General features: G+C 43.5%; 2 non-coding genes across 2 annotated transcripts; one reads left to right on the top strand and one right to left on the bottom strand.

The window, feature by feature from the left end:
• The first annotated feature begins 14,571 nt into the window (after positions 1 to 14,571).
• TRNAP-AGG lies at positions 14,572 to 14,643 on the top strand. Its single transcript has one exon. It is a non-coding gene; the product is annotated as a tRNA-Pro (tRNA).
• Positions 14,644 to 15,382: 739 nt separating this feature from the next.
• On the bottom strand, positions 15,383 to 15,454 carry TRNAP-CGG. The gene has a single exon. It is a non-coding gene; the product is annotated as a tRNA-Pro (tRNA).
• Between the last annotated feature and the right edge of the window lie 418 nt (positions 15,455 to 15,872).

Raw genomic sequence — 15,872 nt, 5'->3', positions numbered from 1 at the left:
CATGCCCAACCAACAACCCCCCCCCCCAAATTAGAATGGACCAAATGGAAACCAATGACTCCATGGGGCAATAGGAAAGATAAGAACAAAGTCAAAATCATGGGGGGAAAAAGAAAATCTAACATTAAAAAGTGACCAACGAGACAGGTCAAAGAGAAAAAAAATTTAAGAATCATTGGACTATCTGAAGGCCATGAACAAAAAATAGACCCTAAATATCATATTTCAAGAAATCTTAAAAAGAAAATTGCCCAGACTTCTTAGACCCAAAGGACAAAGTCAAAACAAAAAGAAACCACTGGTAACTTCCTGAAAATAAAAAAAAACCCAAATGAAAAAACCCAGGAATATCACAGCCAAAATTAAGTGTTTCCAGGTCAAAGAAAAAAATGCTGCAAGTAGCCAGAAAGAAGTCAAGCATCTATGAGTCAGTATTATCCATGATTTAGCAACCACCATGATACAGGAGCACAGAACTTAGAATACAATATTGCAGAAGGCATATTTTATTTATTAATATTTCTTTTCCATTCTGCATAGTAGATCCTAACAGAGAATTTTTTTTTTTTTTAGTGAGGCAATTGGGGTTAAGTGACTTGCCCAGGGTCACACAGCTAGTAAGTGTTAAGTGTCTGAGGCCGGATTTGAACTTAGGTACTCCTGACTCCAGGGCCGGTGCTCTATCCACTGCGTCACCTAGCTGCCCCCCTAACAGAGAATTTAAGATTTACATGGTAGCATTCCAGAAAAATCCCAACATAACCTAAAATCTATCTGATATGGGCCATTTTAGACAGAAGCAGTCTCAATGATTAGAAGGGAAAAAATGTTTTGACCCTGCTGATTAGTGGTCTCCTGAAGCTAAAGGGTCATCAACTGATACCTCTCACATCAAAACATATTTAAATATTAAAAAGCCAAGTATGTGGAAGGCAAATGGTCCCTTTTATCAGCAGTAGCAATTTGTGTGGCAAAACAGTTAAAATGCAGTCCTTACAATCAGGAAGTACAGGATCTCTGAGAAGAGTTGGGAAAAATGCCCCTCTCTCCCTTCACTGGAGGACCAAGAGGAGGTGTGGACTTTGGGTATAAAATATCACACATACTGTAAAGGCACAGCCAATGTGCTGGTTGGATTTTGAAACTCCCCCGCCCCCCTTTTTTTGTTTTAATCTCTACTTCAAAGTACTAGGCAGGGCTTTCTGGGGTAGGGGAGGGGAGAAGTTGGAATACATTTGTAAATGAATGAGATGTTTAAAAACATTATCTGTGGAAAAATTAGACAAAGATTCCTGCTAGTTCCTACACAGGTAACTGGCAAAAGCTGGACAAACCTGGGTTCAAATCCTTGTCTCAAACACATACTAGCTATGTGACATGGGAAACCCCATTAAGCTGTTTCCTTATCTGCAAAACAAATATCATAATTAATATCTATAGCACTAAACTCAGAAGGTTGTGTGAGGTTTAAATAAAGTAATTTACCTAAGTGTTTTTCAAATCTTAAAGAAATAGATAAAATTGACCATTATTATTATTTCCTTATCACTACTTCTATGTATGGCTGCCCATTAGTTCCCACCTGGGTAATTGGCAGGACCTTGACAAACAACTGACCAGAATGGTGTGAATAGAATTTGAATTGAACAGGATAATGTCTAAGCCCTCTTTCAACTTTAGGATGCTAAGCTACTTCCCTGAATCTAATTATCACCGCTCATCATATGTAACTTTATCATCTGAGTATTGTCTAAAATATAAACTCCTGAGAAACCACTGAAAGGGGATAGAACCCTTTAAAAAATCAATTTCAAAATGGAGTCAGTGCTGTTGAAAGCAGCCTCAAGCACGTTGGAGCATGGCAACCTGAACTCTAAGTGAATTTCTCCACCCAACCTTGTAGCTTGGAATTGAAGTGAACCTCTCCATTTGTATAACAAACCTCTATCTTTGAATCAGCATGATGTTTTGTTTAATTTGTTACTGAACCCTGCTGATATCACAGCAAATCTGCAAGAAACTACAGATGTCCATGATATTGCTTTTAGATTTGGCAATCACTTGTTCTTTGTTGGAAAACTGCATTTAAGCACTGAAAATTTTAGAGAACTTTGTAGAGTCAAAGTCTACCTATATGTTCATACGTTGGGTGATTGTTATTACAGGAATCTTTAATATAACTTTCATTTTTTTACCTCAAACATTTGTGGTGTCAGGTTTATGACCCATTACTACCTTTATAGGCGACTACTGAAGTTCACTTGGAGACAAGGAACAAATATAACCACCACCAGAACACACTATTTTAATTCTTCATTTGTCAAGTGACAGACAGTTATCCCCTGAGTTATAGTCAATCTGTACAAAGTGTCTTATCTTCATCTGACTGTCAGTTCCTTGTGGGCAAAAAAAGGTGTTCGAAAATATGATCAACATTCAGCAAATAAACTATTTGCTGGCTAAAACTTAGAAAGATGAATAAAATTCAAGAACTACCCACTCTACATATTACAGTGACTTATAGTCATCTTACTTTTGGTTTCAAAAATTGTTAAAGAGTTCACCAAACTCCTTTCCATTACAAATCTAACTTAATTACCACTAGAACTCAGATAATGATACTTTGAAAAACAGTTAATTAGGAAAAAATAGGTCACTCTAAATAATTTCTTACCAATCAACTCCCTTTATGACCTCTTATTGGCCAACTTCAAGAATGAGTGCCAGTAGAATTTAATATTAGAGAAAGTTAAACTAAGTTCTCAAGGAATTAATTGCCTGAGTCCTCCTCTCCATCCCAACTCCTGCCATTAAATTTGAGAACTTTAATATAGATGTTGATGTTCCTTCGATCAAAAGTTAACTTCCTAGTTAATCTCCATTCTCATGACCTCCACACTTTCACTCCAATTCAGCTACCTTTTGGGAAAGTTCATACCAATGAAAGATATCTTCATCAACTACAAGTGCTCAATCTAACTCTCTGCTGAGTTCTAAAACCTTCCTCTGCTCTAGTCTCTGAAACTGTCCCTTCTTGGCAAGGGCTGCACCCTTATTTGTACCACTGATCCCATTTCCTCTACAATTTTCTCTGCCAGCTTGTCCCTCCATCATGCCCTATCTCCACACTTCAATCTCTATTCACTGTCTCCTTCCCTGCTACATAATACCATGCTTAGATCTACCTTTGCTTAAAAAGCTAATATTAATGGAAATCTCTTCTCCTTTTCATAGCCAAGTTCCTAGAAGAAGCCTTCTATATTCCTTTCTTACCTTCCTTCACTTTTCAACCCCTTGCACTCTACTTCTGACTGTACCAGTTGACAAAAACTGCTCTCATCAAGGATTCAATTGCTAAATAGAATGCATTTTTCTCAGTCCTCATCCTATCAAGTCAACCAGCGTTTATTAAGCACCTACTATGTGCCAGGTACTGTGCTAAGTGCTCAGAATACAAAGAAAAGTAATAGACTCTAATAGGAAAGACAACATGCAAACAACCATGTTGAAGTAAGATGTACACAAGATAAATTAGAGATATCCTCTGTGGGAAAGCACTGAGATAGGAGCACTGGGAAAAGCTTTTTGCAAAAGGAAGGGCTTTAGCTGAGACTTGAAGGAAGCCAGCTAAATCAGGAGGGGATAGCCAGCAAAGATGCTCAGGAGGCAGGAGTGTTGTGGTCAAGGAAAGACAAGGGGGCCAGCTTCACTGGATCGCAGAGCACTTAGAGAGGAATAAGGCATAAGAAGACTGAAAAGAGAGGAAGGGCCAAGTTATGCTGTATTATAGTTACGCAAGACCAAGCCATTTAAATTGGCTGGCAATTGAGGGGTGAGGATATGAGCAAGTACCAACTAGGTCCAACTGTGCCTCCTTGGAGAAGCCACATCCTCCACCAGTGATCGATCCTAGTGTTCCAGTTAATTTGAAGGCATTCCCTAGAGAGTCATTCGTTCAAAAGTTTATTAAGCACTGACCACATGCCTGGCACAGTTCGATAGGTGCTTGTTTGAACTCCATTTCTGAAGAGGACCAGGAACATCAGCGGTGATGTCTTGACTTGTGAGTGAACTGGATTGAAGTGGGGCAGAGTTGCACAGAGTCGTCAGCCTCACTCCCTCTTCCTGAGGCATCCAAGTCCAGCGGCAGGACAAAAGTCAGGATGGCTGGTGATGGCCTGGGCTGCAGTAAATGACCCTGGTGTCTTCAGTGTCTGACCAAGCTCTAAGTGCTCCTCAGCATCTGCTGCAGCTGTCCTCATGGCAGTTGGAACAAATTGTTCCCATTCATTCATTCCTGGGATAGGAGTGGAGTAATCTTCACATGCTTGGGGTAGATATCCCCTGACTCACTGACAGATTTGAGACCTGGAGGTTGCCCTCAACCTGCTTTAGCCCATCTGCCCAGATGTTTTATTGGGGTGTGGCTACTGTACATGCTACAGCTTCTTGGAGCCTTAGGTGAGAGGGGGGTGAAGGTGGACACCAAAGGTAGATGAGCAGCCCTGAAAAGGGCTCAGCAAGGTCTCACCCCAGAGGTGCTGGTCCTCCCTGAACACCCCATCTACCCCACAGTGTTAGGTACTTGAGATTCAAAGACATGCTTCTTGACCTCTCTACACCACAACCACCCTCCTCCTTAAGACTCTCCTCAATCACTCAAAAAGCACCTACTGTGTGCAAGGCACCACACTTCCTCCCCTCAATCCTCCCTGGGTTCTAGTAGCATTGCTCTTTCCTAGTTCTTCCTTTAACTGCATGACTGTTCTTCAGTCTTCTCTGCTGGATCATCAGCCATATCCTAACCCATAAAGCATCAGTGTACCCCAAGGGCTATTGTCTAGCCCTCTACTTTCTCTGGTAACCGCTCCAATTTCCCTTGACTGGTATTTCTCCCTCTAATAGGATGTCCCGTAGGCATCTCAAATCTAACAGATACAGAAAGGAATTCCTTATCTTCCCACCCCTCTCCCAAACTGTCCTGTTCCTGACCAAGGAAGTCAGCCAAATTTGCAGTGTAGGTAGGACTCATCCTCAACCAAACCTATCTTTCCTTCCATTTTCATATTACCCTCAAATCCTCTGAATTCCAGCCAGAAGGCTCTATGCAGTTGTTCCCCATAGACATTTCTCTATCTTCCCCCCTCCTCACTTTTGCACTATCCCCCAAGTCAATAATATTTTCCCTTTGGTTCTAGAAATCACTAATTCTTTAAATCTCAGTCCAGAGACACCTCCTTCACAAGGCCTTTCCAGATTTCCCCACATCCATTTTTAAAACTATCCTCCCAAATTGCCCCTCCTCAAATTATTTTGCATTTATTTAGCAGTGTATTGAACAAAAATGCAAACTTTGACATTTTAATAAAATTTTATTTTTAAAAGATAGTAAAGAAATCTTCTTGAAAGTAGGCCCTCTCCCACTTCCTCCTGCCCCCTCCTGCCATGCAGTGCCTGGAAGATTTTTTCTTTTTCTTTTGTTGTTCAGTCGCATCCAACTGCTCATGACCTCATTTGGGGTTTTCTTGGCAAAGATACTGGAGTGTTTGCCATTTCCTTCTCCAGCTTATCTTATAGGTGAGGAAACAGGCAACAGGGTGAAGTGATTCATCCAAGGTCACACAGCCAGTAAGTGTCTGAGATTGAATTTGAACTCAGGTCTTCCTGACTTCGGGCCCAGCTATCTATCCACTTCAATACCTAGCTGCCCTGCCTGGCACATAGAAGGTCCTTAAAAAATAACATGGTGAATCGAATATACCCTTCCAATGTGGGCTCTAATCATAAAGCTGTATTTTTACAACCCAAAAACTGTAAAAGGGGGAGAGGGGCAAACGCTGTATTTGAACCTCAAGCTTCCCTCTTGGTTTCAACCAAGGCACAGGTTTTTACCTCATACTTCGGGGAGCATATTTAACGAGCTAAAATGCTCTATCACGGTCAAACGTGTTCATTCCGTTGTCACTTCCCACAGGGAGAGAAAAAAATCAGGGTCATCTCAGTGACCTGGTCAGCCCTTTCGCACGAACCCAAATCTTCCTTTCCAATCAAAGAGAGAATTCATACTGAAGTGTAAGTCCTTTATTAAAACCCCTAACAACCCCACAATCCAGCCCGGCCTGGCCTGTCCCGCCTCTCCCCCCATTTCTTTCCCAACTCCCTAAAGTGTCAGAGACAAACACCTGGACGTCAGGCTTCCCTACTCGGGGTCCAAGGGGCCCACGTGAGGACCAGGAGGAGGTGGGGGAGGGGGGAGGGGAAGAAAAAGGGAGAGGGGAAGAAACCGGAGGAAGGGGGAGGAGGCGGAAGAAAAAGGAGGGCAAGAGGGAAGAAACAGAGGACGGGGATGCTGCCCCAGAGATCCAGCGCGTTTTCAGGCTTCATCCCAGCCCCCGCTCCCGAGGGTGCTGTGGGGAAAAGGTGATCATTCTCGCCAGGACCTCAGGAGGATTGGGGGGGGCGGGGCAGGAGCAGACCCTCCAGACAAGTTGACCCGCCCTCCTCCCCCTCCTTTCCTCACCCCCTCCCCAAATCCCAGGCTCAGGGGGCTGTCAGTTGAGTCCCAGCACCACGGCCAGGTGGAAGCCACCGGGGGTAGCGCGCCAGAGTCATGGCTCGCTGCTACCTCGGCCGCCTCCTCCACCCTTCGAAATCAAGGTCGCTGCAGCCCACCTCTGTACCCCAGGGCCCACCAGGGCCCCGCCCCCAGCCCATCCGGGGACAGCAATTGGAGAAGAGTTGTCAAACGTACGGCCCTCGCCCCTACCCTGGGACTCATGGTCTCCTGCCTAGTTCTCTCCTTGGCTTGCTTTTTCGTGTCTTTGTCACCCATTTGGTGCTGTTACCTTTCTCCACGTCGGCCTTTCGTCTCCCTAAGAGAGAATGGGGGACGTGGAGGGGGAAGGCGGGAATTCCCTTTGGGGATTCCATCGCTTCAGCCTTAGAAGACCTACCCACCTTCTAGCCTTTGCTCAAAGGCCACAGGCTCTGACTGACACCCCACCCCCCCTTCCCCGCCCAGTCGTATAGTACTTTATGAAGACTTTGCATTTACTATGGGCTATCTTTTCACCCCCGGAATCTAGCTCAGTCCTTGGCTCATAACCGCTTAACATTGTTAATATGAATATATGGATCACCTGGATTTGATGGCGGTACCTTACTATCCAAATGGATTTTATGAGACCCTGGAAAATGCCCTTTGGCTAAAACTTCTCTCCTCAAGAGAGTAAACAAACCAAAATGCCCCTTTTGACTAAACTTCAACTAATGAGTCCCCAAAGAGTAAATAGAGCAAATATCTAGAAATCCTTGTCCTTTGTAAACCCTTCCTGTGTCTTTAAGTTGCCTGTCATAGTATTTGCTTTAGGTTGATTTGTATCATGCAAATAAAACTGACATCACCAGTGAGCAAAGAAAACCTTATATACCTTCAGAAAGAGGGAGTCCTAGAGCTCTCTTCTTAGGAGGGGAGTCTCCACATAAGATCATGTGTTATATATTTCTTCTTGGGACAAAATATTAAATTGATATTATGTTTTTTCTGTCCGTCTCTGATCTGTTTTGTAGGAGGACAGGTATGGATATCATATTCTCTAATCTGCTCTTGGTAGGAGATATTATAAGATATAATTTCTCTAATCTGTTTATTAATTTTATAGGAGAGATTAAAGATTATTTCTCTGATTTGTTTGTAGGAGACAGGAAGATACAAAAGCTATATTTTAATATTCAACAACATATACTTGTTGAGTGAATGAATGAGGATTTGAGGGGTGTATGAGAAGAACCCCCCCCAAACCAGTGGTCAGACTAGGTGCTCCATCACCCAAGGCCAGCCATAGACATAGGCAGAATGTCTATGACATTCAGCTCCAATGCTGTTCACTATGACTACAGAAAGTCATGAAATTCCTCCGTACAAATTCACGTGTGGTGAGATTCCATGTGTTACAAGGCCCATGCACAGGGAGGGCCGTCCTCTGAACATGTAGCTTAGGGGTGTCATGCATGTGGTTCAGCAGGAGGAAGAACAGACATCTCTAGCCACCTCTCACCTCCCTCCCCTTTCCAGAGGAAACATTAATTCTTGGTGACGGAGGCAGAATGTGAAGCACATTCACTCCAAATTCAGGACTCTTTCCTGAGTTCCAAACTGCCTCCCTTGCTCTACTTTGCCTACTGGTTCTTTCCCATTTGGCCTTGCCCCTCACCACTGTTACTTCAAACATTTTCTTCTCACCTCTAGACCCACCCTTCACACATTTATATCAAATGACAACTTTTACTTTACTGAGAAAACTAAGGCCTTTTGATATAAACTTCCTTATCTCTCTTCCTCTATCAGACTTCCAACATCCTTGCCCTCCCTCCCCTTTTCTTCCCTATTACACAACAAGATTGATTTCTCTCCTTTTGTTCTGGCTTCCATTCCCTCTGGCTTCTTCTAAGACCTTGCTCAGTTTACCTCTCTAGTGCATCTTCCATCTCTTCCTCTCCACTGGCCTTCTATCTCTATATAAACAAGCTCCACCACCACCACCATTCATTAAATGCCTACTATGTATAAGGCCTTATGCTAGGGGTTAGGATACAAAGACAAAAACAGAATGGTGCCTGCCCTCAAGGAGCTTCAATTCGAGTACAGGGAATATAATTTGTACACAGATAAGTAAATACAAAAGAATTTCAGCACAGAAAGAGTGCTAACAAATGGAAAGGTGCAGGAAAGGCTCTTTTGATATTTACCCTGAGGAGTTGGTGGACTTACTGTAGACAGCTGATTCAGAAAAAACAAAACAACAACTCCTACATCTGTAATCACTTGTTTCCTGACTGTTAACATATGTTTCATTGTATGTGACTGTTATATGGTCCAGGATAGGTCTTATTAGGTTCTTCATGGAATTTCTTTAACTTTTCATCCTCTGCAAAATCTCATTTCTCACCTGGCTGCTCTCCTGACCTTAATGTCCCATTAAATTGTGAACTGGGGGTGGGTAGCTAGGTGGCATAGTGGTGTGTGGTCACCTTACCTGTCCCCTGTGTGAGGAAAGCTAGCTAGGGCAACAGTTTAGGCTTTAAACATTTATTAAAATATATTAGAGAACAAGTGTCTCTGAAAGAATAGGAAAACCTATCTATCCTCAATGGAGAGATCAGAGTTCCACCTTACTTGTTCTTCTACGACCACCATGAGGTTCCAACCACCAACTGACAAAATGAACTGATTTACACACTGCTTCAAGCTGATGGGTTAAGGGTGGCCTCATGATCTCTCAGAAGAGGGCCCCTGGTAATAATATTCTCACAGTGGATAAAGTACCAGACATGGATTCAGAAGGACCTGAGTTCAAATGTGATCTCAGACACTTGACACTTACTAGCTGTGTGACCCTGGGCCAGCCAGTCACTTAACCCTCATTGCCCCACAAAATAATAAAATAAATATTAATAATAATAAATTGTGAGCTTCTTGAGGTCAAGAACTGTCTTTCGCCTTTCTTTGTATCCCTAGAGCTTAACACCGAACCAGACAAATAGTAGGCACTTAACGAATGGCTGCTGACAGCCTGTCACAGATATTGATATAATTATCTTTTTGGTATGTGTAATTTAAGATTCTAAATGTGGATTCTAATCTGTTCCCCCAGTTTTGGGGGAAACTGACTAAAATCACTGATAAAACGAGTTTAGGTTTTTAAGGGTTTATTGAAAAATAGAAAGAGAAAGATTGAGAACAGAATTCCAACAGCCTGGCATTCCTATCTTTCCTCAAATTTCCTGTGAAGTCCTCTGCAGCCACCACCACCATCAAGTCAGGAACCCAAAAGCACCAGCGCCCTCCGAGCAGGCCCTCTTTCCTCCTTCCTGTCTCCTCCCAGAAAATAGTAGGCTCCTCAAGTTGATTGGCTGGTAGCCTTGATAGACAGCACCCATGAGCAAACATCACTTCCTGACGCCAAGGAAAAGCCATATGGCCTTGCCCTCTGAGACATTCTCCTCATGGTGGAGCTTTCCTATAGTAAGTCTCCAGTAGGTGGTATCATTCTAATCATTACAGGTAGTTTTCTTGCAAATGCTAATTATGTAACTTGTTCAAAGTCACAAAGGTGGTGGTGGAGGCAGAGTGTAAACCCAGTCACTCCTAATCCTAACTCTTTCCTGAGTACCAAAAATATGCGTTTTCCTTTTGCCTTTGGATGCATAATAAGACTAATTCTAACAACCCCTTTATTTGCCTCTTCAACAGGGGTCTGTAAGCCATTCTTCCATTTAGCTGCAATTTCCTTTTGTCTTCTACATTCGTTTATAACAAACATTTCAAGACTGATATAATCCAGATCTTCTGGTAGAGTGCCTGCTCATTGGTCACTGGAAAGGAATTTCACATTTGGAATCCCAACAGGTAAATTCACACTTATAGGACACCTAAAAATCCTACCTTTTCTGCCCTTCTCTGCCCTGATGGCCATAGGAACGAGGGCCATTTTGTATTTTCTCTTTGTTTCATGGCTTGCCAAGGCTAAATATTTCATCAGTAAGTGGCCAGCATACTGGAGCTAAGCTTCTCCTTCCTTAGCTAGGCTGAGCCTCATAAAGTAGAAAGAGTCTGTGGTTGGCATGATACTCAAAGCCTTTTGAACACAGGGTTTGTGTTCTGGGGCATACGCTTTAAGCACTCTGGGTCACTTCTCCACCTTGATGAAGGCTCAGAATAATGCTTTGTCATCTGCATCTAAGATTTCAATTGGCCATGTTATGTTTCATTTTGAAAAATACGTAATGTAAAATGAGGGAGAAGGGTGGGATCCAAGGGCACAGAGAAATCAACTGGCTTTATTCATCCAAAAGAAAAAATGGAGGTTATCTCTTCCCCACATTTTATTGAATATTTTACGATCCAACCCCCTGAGAGCAGATCAGATGCACTCTCTCTACTGCTCATAGATTCTTATGAAGTTTTTGAGGTACCATAAACAGTGACAAGGGATGCAGTATCAAGAAGAGACCCATAAAAAGGGCCAAAGGAAAGGTTATTTATGGATTGGAAACAGCATGTTTCTGTAAAATGCTCTTTCAGAGCATCAAGCTCAATGTGATAGCAGTTCATGTTTCTTCACACAAGGAAAAAAAAATAAATTTTGAAGCATTGCTTCAAGTATAAGACATGCATCATATAAAGAATGGTCAGAGAGGAAATGACGGGCAGGGGAGGGGAGGGGAAAGGAGGAGAAGGAAGGGGAAGGAAGGAGAGAGTCAAGACAGAAGTGAAGAGAAAGGTATCAGAAAGGAGCTTTATAAGCAGAGATGGCCTGTGGTACAGTGGAAAGAGTCCTTGGATCTGGATTTAGAAAACTGAGGTTCAAATCTAGGCTCTTCTACTTATTACATGCAGATAGATGCATATCTACATGCCATTTTCACCACCTATTTTTAAAAGTGTGATATATTTGTGTATAAGAAATCTCTAAGAATATGTTAGCTAGGGACTTCTGATGCAGCATGTTACTTTACACTAAAAAATACTAGTCCCCATACTCAGCCTCCAGTTCAACTTGACTAGGTGGCAGGAATTGGATCTAAGAACATTACAGGATTTTGCAGCTTTGGAAAGTTACTTTTCTAATGAGAGCACGATGAGGCGTGCTGAGGACACACAGGCACTGGCAAATAAATGTGAACTATGTTTTTTCAAAGGGAATGATTTGAAGATCAAAGGAGCCGGATTGTATCAAGCAGCTCTCTGTGGTTGCCATCCTCAGAAGGGAATTTGTGAATCAAGTGAATTTACTGAACCAGCTTCTCTCACCTCCTGGATCACTGCCTCCCACTCTGGATCTCCACTACCTGAAGCAGGAGGAAGAACCTAGACCACCGAGAACCAATGCTCACTGGTGGCTGGGATTCATGGAAAAGCCTCCAAGACAAACAATCAAAAGCTTTTCCATTTTTTTAATCCCTAAAAAAAAGTAGCTAAAGAAATGTTTCCCTAAAAGCCCAGTGGCTTTGTTGAATTTAAATGAAAAAGAAGAAATCCAAGCATTTGATTTCAGTCATCCAGCTGAGTCAGTAAAATAATCATCATATCCAACAGGCACTCACTCCATTTGAGGGCAGGACTGGAGCTGCCTAGATGTAGGAGAATCCAATTTTTAAATGTCAAAAGAACCCGCTTTAAAAAACGTTTTGTTAAACAAAGTGGCCTCAGATCTAGAGCATATTAATACCTTTAAGTTTATTCTATTATTCCTGCTCTGAGCTGGAGGTTTATGAAACAATGAAGGCTGCATTTACTCAAGACAGTTTTCAAATAAAACCCATAAAGGTGGAGACAGAATATCTCTAGGGCTAGGGCTTCCAAACTATAATTTACTATTTGTCAGTCTAGTTTTGGTCACTGGAAGGAAGATGGATGAAAATTCCCATCTGGAGGCTGGCCCACCCAGGCTAGTGCCTTCTAACAGGCGTGCATATGGCCTGTTATGATCATTCAAGTAAACAAACACATTTATTTGCACACATATATGTACTGTGTGCAAATTTCAGGGCTTGGCATTAGCAGGAATAGTGAGATACAAAATTTAGAAAAAAAACCCAACACATTCTGCCCTCAAATAGCATATAGATTAACGGGCAAATTATACATAACCACTGGAATGCCGGAACAGTCTCTGACTTTGTCAAAGGTTTAGAACAAACATGCAGGGAGCCTTTAAAAAAAACTTAGCAAATTATAGAAAGCAAAAAATGAGGTTGCCAGCTCCCAGCTTTTGATGCCAGTGCTTTCTTAACTTATCACAATTGATTTCAAAGAACTCTCTCCACTAAAGGTAAGCAGGAGCTAGAAATTTCCCTTCTGCAGAGAGGGTAAGCATGGGGTTTGTGTGTTTCACTCAACTCCATCCACTCAAGTTATAGATAGGTCTGAAGGCTGCATGTTGGAGACGTGGGCCTTATCCAGGAGATATTTAAAGCTCAAGGAATCAGTTGAGGGAAGAAGTATTAAATGAAAAAACAAATCTCTGTGATGTTACCTGGTATTGTCCCATGTGCATCTGTGGAGCCACCTTCTCCCTCATTCTACAAATAATTATTTTCAGATCTGCTTTTGTGTAGGGAACAGGAAAGAATATTAGAGACCTGGGTTCCATGATCAGTTCCCTTCTTTGGAGATGGGGGTTCTGTCCTCAGTAAAATGAATGGTATCAACGAAGTCATCTGGAAGGTTCCTTCTCCTCTGAAATTCTAACTCTAATAAAGACTGAGGTGTGCCTAAGAAGTGGTACAAAACCCACTTACTACAACAAATTAGAGGATGGGGGTGATTCCTTCCTACAGGATTAATCCTTCTTCAAGGAGGTGGAATTGGAGCTACACCTTTGAAAAATGGGTACTTTGGTCATGACCACAAGATGGAATAGAGGTCAGCATAACAGGTGAAGGGAAAGACTAATGCAAAGAAAGGCACAATAATTGAACTGCACAAGACTTTTGCCTGGAGGTGAGGATGTATGAGTAGGGAGGAAAGGCAGGTAGGGACCAGAATTTGAAGATCCTTGGAGAGCAGTTTAGTGAGGTACTGCTGCTGTGTGAAGGTGGCATATTACCTTATGAATGGATAAAGCCGAGAAAAGTGCGAGAATTAGTGCCCTTGATTAATACAGCAACGAATTTTGACTCCAGCAGTGGCTTACGTATAGAGAATACATTCTGCTCAGCTGAAGCACCACCTTCTACATGAAACGTTCTAGATTCCTCCCCCAGCGGGTAGCTAAAAGTCATTCATTCATTCATTCATTCATTCATTCATTCATTCATTCATTCATTCATTCATTCATTCATTCATTCATTCAGGCAGTCTACTAGCATTTAATAAAGCGCCTAAGTTCCAGGAAACACTGGGCTAGATATCTCCCGTATGCCCCCCCCATCACTTTGTATTTATATTGTAATTATATGATAAATAAGTATACATGTACATATTGCCTTTTCTATATAGACTGTAAGCACTTGAAGGATAAATAAAAATGTCGGTCTTTGATTGTCGAAGGAATGGCTAGGGTTTGTTTTGCTTTACTTATTTGCCACAGGAGGGTTGGGAGAGAGGAGACTGATACTGGGAAACAACAGCATTGTAAAACCCCCCCCCCCCAAAGTTTTAGTAAAATATTTTTTAAAAGAATGAATGATGTCCTGAAGATCTAGAATTCAATAAGGGATAAAGTTTGCCGTCTGCCCAAGGGACAGAACAAAAACATCAAAGTGAGTCAGAACCCAAACACTCTAAGTGGAAATAATAGCACATTCTTTAAGCGTTATTAAGAGAGCGTTGGTTGTTCTCAAGTCATTGCTCTCCTCTCTTTTTAATCCAGGGCGGGAATAACCCTCACTAAAATCCTACCGCTCTTAAGGTTTATAAAAGAAAAGAGAAGGAATGATTTTAGCAGGCGGTTAACAGCCATTCCAGGCGACACAATGGAACAAAGCACAACCACCACCAGGGGGCTCCAAAGTTAGAATACAAATCACTAGACTTCTTTATAATGGTAAGAAAGAGCTGGGTGTGCTGGCTCGTTGGTCTAGGGGTATGATTCTCGCTTAGGGTGCGAGAGGTCCCGGGTTCAAATCCCGGACGAGCCCTCTTTTCTTCCCGACATGTAATTTATAAGAATAAAACAATTTGAAATAAACTACTGAACCCCAAGCAATTTTTAAAGACAGCCGTTTAAACTCATTGAGATTTGTAGCTCTGACGGGACATATATTTTCCAGGACCTACCCCACTGTAATGGCATTCCGTTCCCTTCTCCCCCCCAGCAAACCTGGGAAAAATACAAATCCTAACCCGCTCTTTGTTCAAGGGGAGAAATCTTTTGTTCCTGTCGGTCCCTCTTGGGGGTTGGGGGGGAGGGCCTGCTCCCTTTGCATTCATTTCACGCCCTCTTGCACTCGCCCCTTGCACAGCACCCTTTCCCCCACATCCAGTCCGTGATTCCAGCACCCGCTTCAGTGGGGGTATCCCAACACCCTGAGGCATTCCCATTAAAGACAATGAAGGCAACCTGACCCTGGGCCCACAAACTTGCAAAGACTGGAGACTGTGTAAGGGTGCGCACAAGTAGCGTGGCAAAGATGCCACGCGTGTCTCGAGTGAACCATTCGTAGAATTGACCAATCGCTCTCCCCGGCGTACCCCCCCCGGGTTTCCTCATCCCGCCTTCTGGCCCGAGGCCCTGCTTCGATGCACGTGCCCGGGGTCCTCTGGCGAGAGAAAAGGGACGACTTTCTAGGTTACCCGATCACGTTCAGAGCGTTCGGAGCTTTAAACCTTGCAGTTAGTAGGGAAATATGAAAAATCGAAGCAAAGGCGAAAAAACTTGGGCTCGTCCGGGATTTGAACCCGGGACCTCTCGCACCCGAAGCGAGAATCATACCCCTAGACCAACGAGCCGCTCCTAACTAAAACTGCCCCAGCTGCTCCCTTCAGCTCCGCCCCACCCCGCTCCTCACTTCCGCCCCAGTAGAGCCGGGCTGCTGAGGAACCCCTCCCCCTCGCAGGCCCTCCGCCCAGGGAGCCGGCCAGGCCACTCCGGCCACACGGGGGGAGCGCTGGGGGCTCCAGAGGGCTGCGCTGTCGCCCCTGCTCCCCGCAGGGCCAGCGCCCGCGAGGCGGGAAGGGAGCCCCAATGAACCAACGCCGGCGAACGTGCGTGTCCAAAAGCGGAGGAACCACGGACCCCGCGGCCGCAGCCCCCGAGCCCAGCCCCCGGCGCTGCCAGCCCAGTGGACGCATCCGCCCGGTGCCAACAGTAGCCTCCGAGTGCCCGGATATAGAGCCCAAGGGCCCAAGTCCCCTCTTCTCTCCCTTC

The sequence above is a fragment of the Dromiciops gliroides genome, chromosome 4, assembly GCF_019393635.1.
Source record: "Dromiciops gliroides isolate mDroGli1 chromosome 4, mDroGli1.pri, whole genome shotgun sequence".
Taxonomy (NCBI): Eukaryota; Metazoa; Chordata; class Mammalia; order Microbiotheria; family Microbiotheriidae; genus Dromiciops; species Dromiciops gliroides.
The sequence above is the reverse complement of the archived record's forward strand: the minus strand, read 5'-3'. Positions and strand labels throughout refer to the sequence as shown.